This window comes from Mauremys reevesii, linkage group 11 (assembly GCF_016161935.1).
Source record: "Mauremys reevesii isolate NIE-2019 linkage group 11, ASM1616193v1, whole genome shotgun sequence".
In the NCBI taxonomy this organism is placed as follows: domain Eukaryota; kingdom Metazoa; phylum Chordata; order Testudines; family Geoemydidae; genus Mauremys; species Mauremys reevesii.
In genome coordinates this window covers 23334224-23350213 of record NC_052633.1, presented here as the reverse complement: position 1 = coordinate 23350213, position 15990 = coordinate 23334224, and positions in this window count along the sequence as shown.

Here is a 15990-nt window from a genome sequence, read left to right as displayed (position 1 = left end):
AGCAGGCTGCACATGAGAGGGGGAAAGAACAAGACTGAATGAGTTCTAAAAAAAGGTGCACTACTGACACATGAAAGCAAGCATTTCATATAATTAATGTGGATAAATGGTTTAAAACAATCAATCAATCCATGACAAGGAGGATCTACCTACTGGAGAATATATTAGAGAGAGAGAGAGTGTGGTTTTTCTCCCACTTCCCCCCCCCCCCACTTTAGTGTCTCTTGGGGAACAGATTAGTCCTAAAGAAATGCTTCCCATTCCATTGCTACCTCTGAAACACTGCATCCCCTCTCTATTTCCATCATATAATAGTTCTAAAATAGCTAATCATTAGTTACAGCAGCAGATCTTTGTGTGCCCTGAGGAAATAAATAAAGCTTACCTGTAAGTTTGGTTCTGGCTTGCCCCTTCCTGGTTAGCCTGTCTGTATCTGCAAAACAGACTGATCTCTCCATTTATATTGCTAGTGGACTGGCCGTGGGTGGGTGCCAATGACGTTAGTAGTATTGCAGTAATGATTCCATTTCCATCCATGACAAAGACCCTTGAGAATCTCATCCTCGATACTCTTAAGGCCTGTTGCTACTAAATCTTGCAGCACACACTGCCCTCCCTCCTCATCCAGCCACATTACTGAAAATTTGTGGATGGCAAAATATAGAAGTTTCCTGCGGGGGTGGTGGAAGCTTAATAAAATGTTACTTTTAAATCAATTTTATACATTTGTTTTTCAGATTATATCTAGCAGAAGGATTTCCAAGATAAGCTAGATATGGAGCAATTTCCTGGTGCTAGAAGACAGCAAGGTGAGGTCTATTTCAAGATGCAAAATCTTAGCACCTTAATGAAAGTATTGACCTGATATCCTTATGTTATCTGCATTCATTTACAGATTGCATATGGGGATACTAGAGTAGATGATTCCAAGGTATTACAGACAAAGATTCTAACAAGGATTACAGTGTTTAACTTGTTCTTATTCAATAATATCAGTTCAAAACTGCTATGACATTTGATTGTAGTTCTCCTCATATATTTTTCTCCTGACAATTTAAAGAACATTTTAATTACAGCAGTTGCACCAAAACTGTCACTTTTAAAGTTAGGAATCTTGGTCATTCTTTTATCACCAGTCCATTATCATTATTAATAAATATTTGTACAGAATGCCATGCCAGTAGGTGTGTATCTTTATTTATTGAGATTTAAACTTTTTAAAGACACTGATCTATGGCTCTAGGAACCCTGACATCGCTAACACAAATAAAATTCCAGTTGCATTATTTTGCTATCTATAGTAATGTGTGTACCTAGCACATAGATTATCTTATAAGGTTACACTAGGAGTTATTGTAGTATTTAGACTCGATTGTTTTTAACTGCTTTGTTTTTGTTATCTGTGGGCAGCTTGGAGACATTGAGCTCTCAAGTACATGCATTCTGGTTTTCAGATCAGCACCAGGGACAGCAACAACAGGAGAAACAGAATGAAGGGGAAAAGGCTGAAACTTAACAGGGTTTCAGCTATTTTAAATTAACCAGTCTGACAGAATAAGCTAGTCACAGCACACAAACACACCCCACACACTTTATATGTCTGTCAAGCAGATGCTTCTCATATAAGGCAGGTGAAAGTTAGGAAGGACCTCAGTGTCCGCTAGTGGGGAAAATGTCAGGTTTCATGCCAGTTCCAGGACATTCACCAAGTTTTACTCCAGCAATTCTTTTTGTAGAGTTTCTCTCTTTTTAGACACAGAAGCGGCTGTGTTTGTCCTGGACGTTTATGCAGATTTAAATGAGACCAGAAAGAGAACATAAGCAGACCCAATAATTAACTCATCTTTGTCTTTGCTATTTACTTTCCACCCATAGCAACAGTTATTACAAAAAAGTTAACTGGCCACCTTGCATGAAAAAAACACCTTTTGCGCCTCGATTAAGAGATCTCAGTACTGGAACTCCGGTGATCTGGATTGAATGTCTGGCTCTGCCATTGGCTTCCTGTGTGATCATGGGCAAGTCACTTCATCTTTGTGCCTCACTTCCCTGTCTGTAACATGTGGATTGTCTTATTTGGGGATTGTAGGGGCTTCAGGCAGGGATTGGCTTTTTCTAAGCATCTGTACCACACCTAGCACAAGGGCCTCCCCTCTGTTGAGGCTTCTGTGCATTACTGTAATACCAATATTTAAAAAATATAAACAAATGAGAAAAATAATTAGAAGTAATGTGGAAATCATTTCTGATATGTTCTGCAGTATCTATACTTAGTTCATCTCATTTTTCTAGGACCTGCTGCTGTAGAAGCCATTATTGCTTTTCTGTCTGCATTCACTCAAAACCCCCCACAAATGAACAGACAAAAACATATGCTATCCAATAGTTCTTCAGAATAGCAGCAACTTCAGGTGTTTTATTTTATTATCTTATAATGTGGGCATCTTATCTACATGATATACTGACTGCAGACTAAATTGAATATGACTAATAAAATAACTGAATGATGTGTTGAAAATTTTTTTTAATGTCTATGTCCATTGTAAACAGATGTTTTATTTAATAAACATCTGAAATTGCCCATTACTACTTTTGCATTAATCAACTCCTGTACTATAATTTAGCTTTCTAACCTAATATCTCACATTTGTACTCCTTGCAGTCCCTACTGTTGTATAATTCAATGCAAATTTCTCTGACTTTAATGGCAACAGGAGTGAGTTCAAAGGTATCACTTGTCTCAGACTTGAAGAAATATCTAGTGGTTTGTTTTGGCAACGAGGGGAGTGGAAGGAGATACTGTTTTTCTGCCTGCAATAACTTGCTGTTACATATTTTATGTTGGCCTGTGAACTAAAATCATTTAATTCTAAGAACAGGAATATAATCAGAGTCAAAAATATCCCATAAAAACTCTTAGTACCTGGACCAGGAGAAAATAGTTGCTTCTATGGTCAGCAAAAGCAAAAGGATCATTGGGTCTTATCCCGGTCTACACTATGAGTTGGCTGAATTTAGCAGTGTTAGATCAATTTAACCATGGACCCGTCCACAGGATGAAGCCATTTTTGTCGACTCAAAGGGCTCTTAAAATTGATTTCTGTACTCCTTCCCGATGAGGGGATTAATGCTGAAATCGACCTTGCTGGGTCGAATTTGGGGTAGTGTGGATGCAATTCGATGGTATTGGCCTCCGGGAGCTATCCCAGAGTGCTCCATTGTGACCGCTCTGGACAGCACTCTCAGCTCAGATGCACTGGCCAGGTAGACAGGAAAAGCCCTGCGAATTTTTGAATTTCATTTCCTGTTTGGCCAGCGTGGCGTGCTCAGAGGTAACCATGCAGATCTCATCAGCAGAGGTGACCATGGAGTCCCAGCATCGCAAAAGAGCTCCAGCATGGACTGAATGGGAGGTACTGGATCTGATCGCTGTATGGGGAGAGAAATCCGTGCTATCGGAACTCTGTTCCAAAAGACAAAATGCCAAAACATTTGAAAAAGTCTCCAAGGACATGAAGGACAGAGGCTATAACAGGAACCTGCAGCAGTGCCATGTGAAACTTAAGGAGCTCAGGCAAGCCTACCAAAGAATCAGGGAGGCAAACAGCCGCTCTGGGTCAGAGCCCCAGACATGCCGCTTCTATGATGAGCTGCATGCCATTCTAGGGGGTGCCCCTACAATTACCCCAGCCCTGTGCGTGGACTCTGTCAATGGATTCTCACATAACAGGGATGCGGATTTTGGGGATGAGGAAGATGATGAGGAGAAGGAGGAGGTTGAAGATAGCGCACAGCAAGCAAGTGGAGAAACCATTTTCCCCGACAGCTGGGAACTCCCGGACTCCCGGACCTAGAAGGTGGAGAAGGGACCTCTGGTGACTGTACCTTTGTAAATATAATACATGGTTTAAAAGAAATCATGTTTAATGATTAATTTGCCCTGAAGACTTGGGATGCATTCGCAGACAGTACAGCTAGTGGAAAAGTCTGTTAACATGTATGGGGATGGAGCAGGAATCCTCCAGAGACATCTCAATGAAGCTCTCTTGGATGTACTCCCAAAGCCTGTTAGCCACGCGGTGGGGGAAGGAGTGAAGCGATCATCCCAGAGAATTGGGTGTGTGTGTGTGGGGGGGGGGGTTAGTTGGGTTTGTGCTGCACATTAACCTGAAAACCACAGCCCCTCCTTTTAAATGGCCAACCCAACAGGTGCTTGGTATGTGAAATGAGGGCGCTGCTGTTTGAAACCATTCCCACATGTTATGAAGGTTAAAGAAGCCAAAAGACTGTGGCTTACCATGTCTGCTTTCAAGCCGAATTCTGTTGCCCACCGGCCTTGCGTGTGTGATCTCTCACACCAAACTGGCAGGCCCTCAATATAAGAGGCAAAATGCAACCTTGTAAAGAAAGCACACACACTCTGTAATGTTAACAGCTTGGTTCACTGTGAAAGAGCCTACCCATTCTTCTCTAAAATGTGTCTTTTTAAATACTACTCTCCCTTTTTTATCTCCCGCGGCTGCAAATGTTTCAACGCTCCTCATATCATCTCCGTCCCAGAGGCTAGCGAAGATTAGAAGGTGAAAAAACCGCACTCACGATGAAATGTTCTCTGAGCTCATGCAGTCCTCCCACACTGAAAGAGCCCAGCAGAATGCATGGAGGCAGACACTGTCAGAGTGCAGGAAAGCACAAAATGAACGTGAGGACAGGAGGGATGCGTGAGAGGACAGGTGGTGGGAGCAAGAGGAGAGGGGGCGGGATCAAGATGATAGGTGGTGCCAGCATGATGAGAGGTGGCAGGAAGCAATGCTTAGGCTACTGGAGGATCAAACTGACACACTCTGGCATATGGTTGAGGTGCAGGAAAGGCAGCAGGAGCACAGACCACCACTGCAGCCCCTGTGTAACCAACCGCCCTCCTCCCCAAGTTCCATAGCCTCCCACCCAGATGCCCAAGAATGTGGGAGGGGGGCCTCCGGGCACCCAACCACTCCACCCCAGAGGATTGCCCAGGCAACAGAAAGCTAGCATTCAATAAATAAGTTTTGAAGTGCAGTGTGGCCTTGTCCTTCCCTCCTCCCCCACCCCACCCAGGCTACCTTTGCAGTTATCCCCCCATTTGTGTAACAAATTAATAAAGAATGCATGAATGTGAAGCAACAATGACTTTATTGCATCTGCAAGTGGTGATCAAAGGAAGGAGGGGAGGGTGGTTGGCTTACAGGGAAGTAGAGTGAACCAAGGGGGCGGGTTTCATCAAGGAGAAACAAACAGAACTTTCACACCGTAGCCTGGCCAGTCATGAAACTGGTTTTCAAAGCTTCTCTGATGCGCAGCATGCCCTGCTGTGCTTTTCTAACCGTCCTGGTGTCTGGCTACGCGTAATCAGCGGCCAGGCGATTTGCCTCAACCTCCTACCCCTCCATACATGTTTCCCCCTTACTCTCACATATATCGTGGAGCACACGGCAAGCAGTAATAATAATGGGAATATTGGTTTCACTGAGGTCTAACCAAGTCAGTAAACTGCGCCAGCGCACCTTTAAACATCCAAATGCATATTCTACCACCATTCTGCACTTGCTCAGCCTATAGTTGAACAGCTCCTGACTACTGTCCAGGGTGCCTGTGTATGGCTTCATAAGCCATGGCATTAAGGGGTAGGCTGGGTCCCCATGGATAACTATAGGCATTTCAACATCCCCATCGGTTATTTTCTGGTCTGCGAACTAAGTCCCTTTCTCCAGCTGTTCAAACAGACCAAAGTTCCTGAAGATGCGAGCGTCTTGTACCCTTCCCGGCCATCCCACATTGATGTTCGTGAAATGTCCCTTGTGATCCACCAGTGCTTGTAGCACGATTGAAAAGTACCTCTTTTGGTTTATGTATTGGTTGCCTTGGTGGTCCAGTCCCAAGATAGAGATATGCGTTCCGTCTATCACCCCACCACAGTTAGGGAATCCCATTGCAGCAAAGCCACCCACTATGACCTGCACATTTCCCAGAATCTCTACCTTTGATAGCAACAGCTCAGACATTGTGTTGGCTACTTGGATCACAGCAGCCCCCATAGTAGATTTGCCCACTCCAAATTGATTCCCGACTGACTGGTAGCTGTCTGGTGTTGCAAGCTTCCACAGGGCTATCGCCACTCACTTGTGAAGTGTAAGGGCTGCTCTCATCTTGGTATTCTTGTGATTCAGGGCATGGGAAAGCAAATCACAAAGTTCCATGAAAGTGCCCTTCCGCATGCGAAAGTTTCGCAGCCACTGGGAATCATCCCAGACCTATGCGGTCCTACCAGTCTGTGCTTGTTTCCCAGGCCCAGAATCGGCATTTCACGGCATGAACCTGCCCCATTACCACCATGATGTCCAAATTGCCAGGGCCCGTGCATTGAGATAAGTCTGTATCCATGTCCCCATCACTTTCGTCACTGCGCTGCCGTCGCCTCGTCGCCTACTTTTGAAGTTTCTGGTGCTGCATATACTGCAGGGTAATGCGTGTGGTGTTTACAGTGCTCATAACTGCTGCGGTGATCTGAGCAGGCTCCATGCTTGCTGTGGTATGGCATCTGCGCAGAAAAAAGGTGCAAAACGATTGTCTGCAGTTGCTGTCACGGAGGGAGGGGCGACTGACAAAATGGCTTACAAGGAATTAAAATCAACAAACAGGGCGGGTTTGCATCAAGGAGAAAACACACTCAACTGTCACAATGAAGCCTGGCCAGTCATGAAACTGGATTTCAAAGCCTCTGATGTGCAGCGCGCCCTGCTGTGCTCTTCTAATTGCAAACAGCCTAGTCAGCAAACAGTGCCAGCGAGATTTTAAATGTCCAAAGGTACATTCTACCACCATTCTGCACTTGCTCAGACTACAGTTGAACTGCTCCTTACTACTGTCCAGGCTTCATGAGCCATGGGAGCAAGGGGTAGGCTGGGGTAGGTGTGACCGCACGGTGCTGCCGGCTGGGAGAGCAGCCTGAGGCAAAAGTCTCCAGCTCGCATGATATTCCAGGCAGGACTGAATCTCCATTAGACGAAACTTAAAGAAGAGAATGATCTGGAGTCATTCCCATTTATGTCCAGGCGCCCCGGACTGACCTCACCGAGGCTGGCCAGGAGCAACCAGGAGACAGCAGCAGACAGTGCAATATGGCTGCTAACCGTCTTTGCTAACTTGTGAAGGCAAGGAGCTGCTGCTGTGTAGCAATGCAGTACTGCGTCTGTCAGCAGCGCCCAGGAGACATACAGTGACAGTGAGCTGAGTGGGCTCCATGCTTGCCGTGGTATGTCGTCTGCACGGGTAACCCAGGAAAAAAGGCGAGAAACGATTTTTTGCCATTGCTTTCACGGAGGGAGGGAAGGAGGGAGGGGGGCCTGACGACATGTACCCAGAACCACCCGTGACAATGTTTTTGCCCCATCAGGCATTGGGAGCTCAACCCAGAATTCCAATGGACAGCAGAGACTGCGGGAACTGTGGGATAGCTACCACAGTGCAACACTCCGAAAGTTGATGCTAGCCTCAGTACTGTGGACGCACTCTGCTGATTTAATGTGCTTAGTGGGGACACACACACAATCGACTATCAAATCGATTTCTAAAAAAAAGACTTCTATTAAATCGACCTAATTTTGTATGTAGACATACCCTTAGGCTTCATACTTATCCCATATTCCTTGTCAATGATTTTTATTACTTCTTTAACCAACATTACAATCACATAATTATTAATCAAAGAAAACCAAACAAGAGTTACAAAACCCCAGTATAAACCACATCAGAGTCCACTAAAACACCACCAAGTGTTTGAAGAAGGGAAAGAAAAGCCTTAGAAATCCAAATAGACTTTGGGGTTCTCAACCTGGGGACTGTGATAATTTTCCTCTTTCTTTAGATGGGGAATACGGGAGTGTCACAAAAGTGTGTTTTGTGTTGTGTGGTAATGGAATGGAAAACACAGAGAACCTCTGAAGCAAACATCAAAAGAAAACTTTGCATTTTGTCATGCAGTATAAAATGTGAGTAAGTAAGGTCATTTGCATAGAAATATCTTTTAGTTATTTTTATTTTTTTTTCAAAGAAATATTTACAATTATACAGAAACTTGGAACCCTAAGAATAAGAATTAAAGGCAGGGTACCACTCATTTTTGTCTTTTATGTTGAGCAATTCTACTTATATCAAGGAAAATAAAGATTTTGTATTTACAAGTTGTATCATAGCCCATGTATGTTCCTGGTCCAAAGACCATGGCAGTCACTGTAAACATTCCAGAAACCCTCAATGACACAGACAATGGTTTCGTTATGAAAGATTTAAGAGATATACAGAATGTAGAATACTCAAGTAGCTGATTGAGGAGATATCTGAGCCATTAGCGATTATCTTTGAAAATTCATAGAAGATGGAGAGATTCTAGAGGACTGGAAGAGGGCAAACACTGCCCATCTACAAAAAGGGGAATAAGGACAGCTAAGGGAATTACAGACCAGTCAGTTTAACTTCAGTACCCAGAAAGATAATGGAGTAAATAATCAAGCAATTAATTTGCAAACACCTAGAAGATAATAAGGTGACAAGTAATAGTCAACATGGATTTGTCAAGAATAAATCATGTAAAATCAACCAAATAGATTTCTTTGACTGGGTAACAGGCCTTGTGGATGGGGGAAAGCGATAGATGTGCTATGTGTTGACTTTATGTTGGCTTTTGATACTATCTCACATGACCTCACAAATAAACTAGCCTAGATGGAGCTACTATAAGGTGGGTGGCATAACTGGTTGGAAACAGTTCCCAGAAAGTAGTTATCAGTGGTTCACAGTCAAGTGGAAGAACCTATCAAGCAGGGTCCTTCAGGGATTGGTCCTGTTCAATATCTTCATAAATGATTTAGATAATGATATAGAGAGCACATGTATAAAGTTTGTGGATTATACCAAATTGGAAGGGGTTGCAAGTGCTTTGGAAGATAGGATTAAAATTTAAAATGATCTGGACAAACTGGGGAAATGGACTGTAATAAACAGGATGAAATTCAATAAGGACAAATGCAACATACTCCACTTAGGAAGTTACACACATACAAAATGGGAAATGACTGCCTATGAAGGAGTACTGCGGAAAGGGTCTGGGAGTTAGAGTGGATCACAAAGCTAAATATAAGTAAGCAGTGTAATACTGTCCCCCCACATCCAAAAGTGAACATAATTCTGGGATATATCAGCAGGAGTGTTGTAAGCAAGACATGATAAGTAGTTTGTTCACTCTACTCTGTGCTGATTAGGCCTCTGCTGGAATATTGTGTCCAATTCTGGGTGCCACATTTCAGGAAAGATGTGCACAAATTGTATAAAGTCCATAGGAGAGCAACAAAAATGCTTAAGTATCAGAGGGGTAGCCGTGTTAGTCTGGATCTGTAAAAGCATGCATCTGACGAAGTGGGTATTCACCCACGAAAGCTCATGCTCCAAAACGTCTGTTAGTCTACAAGGTGCCACAGGACTCTTTGCTGCTTTTAAAAATGCTTAAAGGTCTAGAAATCATGACCTATGAGGAAAGAGTGAGAAAATTGGGTTTGTTTAATCTGGAGAAGACTGAGGGGAGACCTAACAGTTTTCAACTATATAAAAGGTTGTTACAAGGAGGAAGGAGAAAAATTGTTCTTTAACCTCTGAGGATAGGAAAAGAAACAAGGGGCTTAAATTGCAGCAAGGAAGGTTTAGGTTGGACATTAGGAAAAACTTCCTGTCAGGTTAGTTAAGCACTAGAACAAACTGCCTAGGGAGATTGTGGAATCACCGTCATTGCAGGTTTTTAAGAACAGGTTAGACAAACATCTGTCAGGAATGGTTTATTACTTAGTCCTGCCTTGAATTCAGAGGGCTGGACTAGATGACCTACTGACGTCCCTTCCAGTCCTACACTTGTATGATTCTATGCCTGCACCTTAAAACTGAAGAATATTTTAAAGCATGTATATTTTGTATACGTGTCAATATTTTTCCCCTTTGCCACAGAAGAAAGAGGTGGGTTGATAATTTGAGATACATTGGGTTTGATATGGGGCATCTGTTTTTGAACAGGCTGCTTATTATTGTATGGACAGCTCAAGAAGTATGTTGACAGTTTAATGTACATTTTAAAACGTAAAACAAAGCAAATCAAATAATTTAAGTTTGATTACTGCTAATTTCCAAAGAGTAATCCATGTTACAAAGGAATGTAAATTAAATTTTGATTATATTTTCAATTTGCAAAGGGTAGTTGACAATAAATAATGCTTTAACCTTAGACTTTGAGTCTACTTACGTTTAACCTACTGTTCTTGTATATACCCCACGATGATTCTTTCTGAGTAGGAGATATAGCTCTGTAGTTAAATGACCTCTGCTGGAACTATGGGAAGGAAAAAGGAGATGATGCATTTCTTCTGACTCTGTCTTCCCATACAACACTTTTGTGATGAAATCAGGTCTTATCTGAACAAATAAAAAAAATCCTAAATAAGCTGCAAAAATCTGTCAAGGAGTTGTCTTTTGTAGTGAATCACACTATCCCCTACAAAGAAGCTAGGAGTCCGATAGCCATGGTGACCCCACAGAGGAGTTCTCAGACTCAGTTGTACTTGGATCACACGATAAGATAGACCAAACAGACATCAGTGCTTTGTTGGAGTAGGCAGACTGCTTTTAGAGCAGAGATAGTAGCCGTTGAAAATGTAGTTTCACTTTAAGTGTCCTATTAATATAACCCCAGAAATTCTGAGAATCAGTCTGCTGCATGAGAATGTGGCAAGACTGTTGAAACACCAAAAAAATCCAAACAAAATACCCCTAATAAAACCAAAAACAAACGTTTTAATTAAACCTTTTCACTTTGTGTATGAGAGAGACACATCCCAGAAATGCATTCACCAAGTTCAAATCAGAAAAAGCTGTTATGAGATATTCTGATAATCAGATGCATTACATTAAGAAAATGAAAGTCTGAAGAGGGATTGCAGATATCTGCTTGGTACATAGAAATGAAAGCTTCAGTGAATTTGGAAGATATTTGAATAGTTTGAAGAACAAAGATTTTGATTAAATTGAGTCCTGGAAGTATATTCCTAATCTGAAAGTCTTGTACAAATATGTAATCTTCATGATCGTTTGCATACCAAGTTGCTTATACATCTTCATTCCCCTATTTCTATTTACTTTTTTAAAGTATTTCAGTAGGGAGTGAAATCTTTTTCCTAAAAGTATGTTTTTGACACTCTCAATATATTCTAATAGTAAATATGCTGAGAACTAATGTGAATTTAAAAAAAATTACATTGCTTCTGGTGGAGCCTATGCTCCATACAACTGAGTTTAACAGAAACCATGAAAGTTGGGTGGTTGATGATGTAGGCACAAACATGAGAGAGTCAATTCTTTTATCCTTGTTGTAGGCTCTCTTTTTAATTCAATAATCTTTTATCTGAAATATGTTTGTTACTGAGCCAAAATGAAGTGTGAACAGATTTAGCACTGGTTTCAATACTGGGACTCTTTTTTGGCCAAAAGCATATTTTTGAAAGATAATTCAACTGCAGCCTTTTCAGTGAAGTAAACTCAGCCATAAATAGTACACATTCAGAATTGAGTACTATTAGTGCAATTATACTCATTAGACAAAATTACATCCTTCTATGAGATGGTTGGCTTCACAAATGTCTGCCAGCTAGCTATCAAAATGTGCCACTTCAAAGGTGTCTAAATTCAGATTGTGCTTTTCTCAGCAACCCTATCCAAATGAACACATCCCTGCCGAAGTGAAGATTGTTAATTATATACACCGTACATCATAATATGAATATTAATGTGCATCTGATAGATAACAATTCCTTAAACTAAGGCAACACTTTCAGATGATCAGCCTTAAGCCCCAGGCAAGTCACTTCTATATATCTTTAACCCCCACCGTTGGAACGCCAAAAAAATCCAAACAAAATACCCCAAATAAAACCAAAACCAAACGACCTTTTAATTAAACCTTTCCACAGATCCCAGAAATGCATTCACCAAGTACAAATCAGAAAAAGCTGTTATGAGATACTCTGATAATCAAATACATTACATCAAGAAAATGAAAGTTTGAACAGGGATTGCAGATAGCTGATTAGTACAGAGAAATGAAAGCTTCAGTGAAATCCACCCCCCCCCCCAAAAAATTAAAAAACATTAAAAAAAACCCACCATCCCCAACTGTTCTCGAGCAATGATCATGGGGGAAAAAAAGAAAAGAAAAGAAAAGAAACCAGACCAGGTGGTGTCCTGGAGAGAGCAGAAAGATAAAACACCAGGAATGTGGTTTAACTAGTCTGAAACTTTATTAAGTAACATATCTGGGAACTATTTGGTAATAGTGTGCCCTGTGCAGTCATCCTCCTTTTGTATTCCATTCCATCATGTGAAGGGATGCAGACAGCTCCCTACCCCATTAACCTGGTCTCAGCACCATTGATGAGATCTCAATACCCTTCCCCTTGTCTGAGGGTTAAAGGGGGATGAGGAAGAGAGGGTTGTCTCCCCACTGTACCAGTGGTTAGGAGCTCCTACCCCATCCCCTACCTTCTTTAGGAGTTGCTTCTCCTAACCCACTTCCGATTCCAGTTTGTCGGGGAGCCAGAATACCTAATGAATGAGTACCTGCACTGGGCACCTACCAAATTGTGACAAAACAACTTTGGCAACCTAATTTACCCACCAGGTCCCAGGGCTGCTGAGAGAAAGGTGAGAAAACTACAGTTTTACTGATGTACAAGAAAATACTATGTGAAATATTAACAGTTTGGGAAAGACGACAGACTAGAGGTGAGGAAAGAATAGTTAGATTTTTCAGCAAGCATCGTCTCAGTTTATTATATTTTCCCTTATGAGAGTTAGGCAGATGATGCGGGCCTACTAGCTAAGCATAAATTAACATTTTGGAATCTACTCTATATGGAGTCTAATATTACTACCTCACGCGTCCCAAGTAAGCCACGTACTCTTTAGGTCTGAACAAACAAATTATAAAGTTCCCCAAGTAATGCTATTAATACACACACGTCTTTTGTTCACTATTTTTATTTTACCTTTCGAATACTTAGAATACCAAGTATTACAATTTAGAAAGAAAAGCACATCAATACCTGAGCAAAGACCAAAGGCAAATATTGACCACTATGCCCAACAGCGTAGGTAAAAATACAGGTGGTAACATTCACAGCACTCTGCATACAGTATGACTAGTAAGTGACACTTTTTGTGAATTACAACCATTTATATAATGCAAGTGTTAGTGTACCATACAAAAATTATACACAAAAATAAGAGGTGTATTTAATACAGTATATATAATGCTGGACAAAGTACTCCAAAAGTCATGCACATTTGTGTGGAAAAGACAAGTAAAAATTAAATTTGGAGTACCTACTGCAGAGACTAGACACGTCACACAGCACATGAAGGTCCCAAACGAGTTCCTGTTCAAATCTAATTCCCGCTGATGTCAATAGAAAAAGGACTGGTCTCCAAGAGCACAATATTGCGAGATGCCAAGAGCTCTCACCTTTCTCTGATTTCAGTGAGGTACTTTCAAGGAGTGTTCAGCACCTCACAGGATCAGGCCCTAAGTATATTTATCATATATTGCATAAAATGTATTTGAGAACTCGATTACAATCGTTTTTATAAAGAATGATAACAGATTATAACCTCAACATTCACACAATTTTAGTTAAGACTCTGTCAACAGTCTCTATAAACCTGTCACTGCTGGGGTTAACTCCACCAAAAACCATTCACACCACATTTCAACTGACCAGACGAGATCTCAAACAGTAAGAAAAATTTTACAAAAAAGTCAATTAGGCTGTTTGGAAATTATAAAAATTCCAAAATTGTTTGTGGTTTCCAACATTTTTAAGAGCTCTTGTGATTTACTTTAAAACAGTATGAACTGATATTTTGCAGGGGCAAGAGTCCATGGCATTTGGAGGAGAATCTAAAAGATGATCTGCAAAGGAAACAAAAATTATTGGGCTTGTTCAATTTTTTTGGTTATGACGTATAAAGGTGCTCTCAACGCTGGTAGGTGGTGTGTGGTGGTGTTTGTTTTTTAAGGTTTTTCATATTAGAAATTCAGGTTTTGGCTAGCCTGGAAAGGAACAATGATTGGAACTAGCGAAATGACAACAGCTAAAGAGTCAAGAGAGTGAAAGCTGAGTGACTGATAGGAGAAGATTTTTACTCACACCCTTTAAACAGGAATTAATACAAATAAAAGTTTTGAAGTCCAATGACTACTTAACATTTTAAAGAAAGAGCATGTTCTAGATTCAACATCCCTGCCCCTTCAATTAAAAAATGAGGGTTAACAATCTTCTGATATCAATTAAGTCCTATAGCAAGAGCCAGAAAAGCCACAGTTGACTGTCCTCATATTCTTAAAATAAAACACAATACCAAAATTAACAATAAAAGGATCTAAAGGCTTTACCGTATCAGAAAGAACCAAAATATGGCATGTCTATTTTTTAAAGTCCTTTGCAGGTTATATGTAAAATAATTAATTTTTCTTCAGAAATATAATTCACTATACAATGCTTATGGGGCCACTACAGTATTATACCCTTTTGCTTTTAAACAGGCCGAGATATTAACTGTTCATTGTTAAATACAATACTTTCTGTGGTCTTTACAGCTTTAGGTAAGGTTTCTAGAGGAAAAAATAATATCTTACTGTAATTACAATTAATTTCTATAGAAGATTAGGATTGTGACACAAAAAGTAACAGAAGCCAAGACACACACCTGAGGCTTATACATCTTTTTTGTTTTGTGTGTGTTTGGGGGGGGGGTGTCACAATGGAAGAAGTTCAGGAATTAATGTAAACAACAATTCTGAATTTCCTGATTTTAAGGTTTGGATTGAAAGCAACCAATGTAAAGAAAAGTTAGTTGTATTTAAAAATAATGGAGGCCTCCAAGAATGCCACAGCTAACACAGGGTGAGTAACAAACTAACATCCCCCTCTCTCCTGGTACTCAATCAAGTTGCAGTTATGATCCATACTTACAAAAAATTATTTGGCCAACTTCATATGGACTTTCACAATGTAATCAGAGGCTACAGATGTTTACAGGCTAGAACTGCAGTGTATTTATTTAATTGTTTAAGGCACAATGTTTTGCCCCATAAAACTAAATGCTTTAAATCACAGTGAGAAAATATTATGTCATTTTCATTTTGGTTTGGCACTCTAATTGTGTCTGTCATTTTTATTCTTTGTAGAGTGCTGTATTGTAATAGTTGTCTGTTATTGAAGTATGTCCAATATTGTTCTCAAACTGCAGTTACATAATTGAATATTAAAGTTTTAATTTCCACCATAAAAAAATTGTTAATAGTCAAACACCGCAATAGAAATTAAAAACTTTAAATCAAAATGCTTCGTACATTTTTTCAGATTTACAATAAATACAAACATTTTCTCACTTGTTTCAGAAAAGGAAAGAAATTCTTGTTGGTATTTTGATGAACCCACAAAGCTTCAATACACTGATTTCTAATGGACCAATCCTGCATAAACTTAAAATGCTAGTTATAGCATTTATTACTGTGAACACAATGCTTGACAGTGTTTGCACAAATATGCCTTAGGGTTAGGAAATGATACTGCAAACCTTTACTGACATAAGCCCTTATAGACTATGGGTCCTGGTCCTGCAAGAAGCTCCACACAGTCAGGCCTTGTGCCCATGCAGACACGCTTGCAAGATCAGAGTGTAAAGTAGGATTACTCATGAGTCAGGACTACCTATGTAAGGGTTTGCAGGATCAAGCCCTAAGTCTGAATCCAAATAAAGTCTGAATCCAAATATCACAGTTCTTATTTAGGCCTCAATTCTGGTAGGCACATGCTTAAGTACCTTGCAGAATTGGGGGGGGGGGAGGGGCTAGGCAGA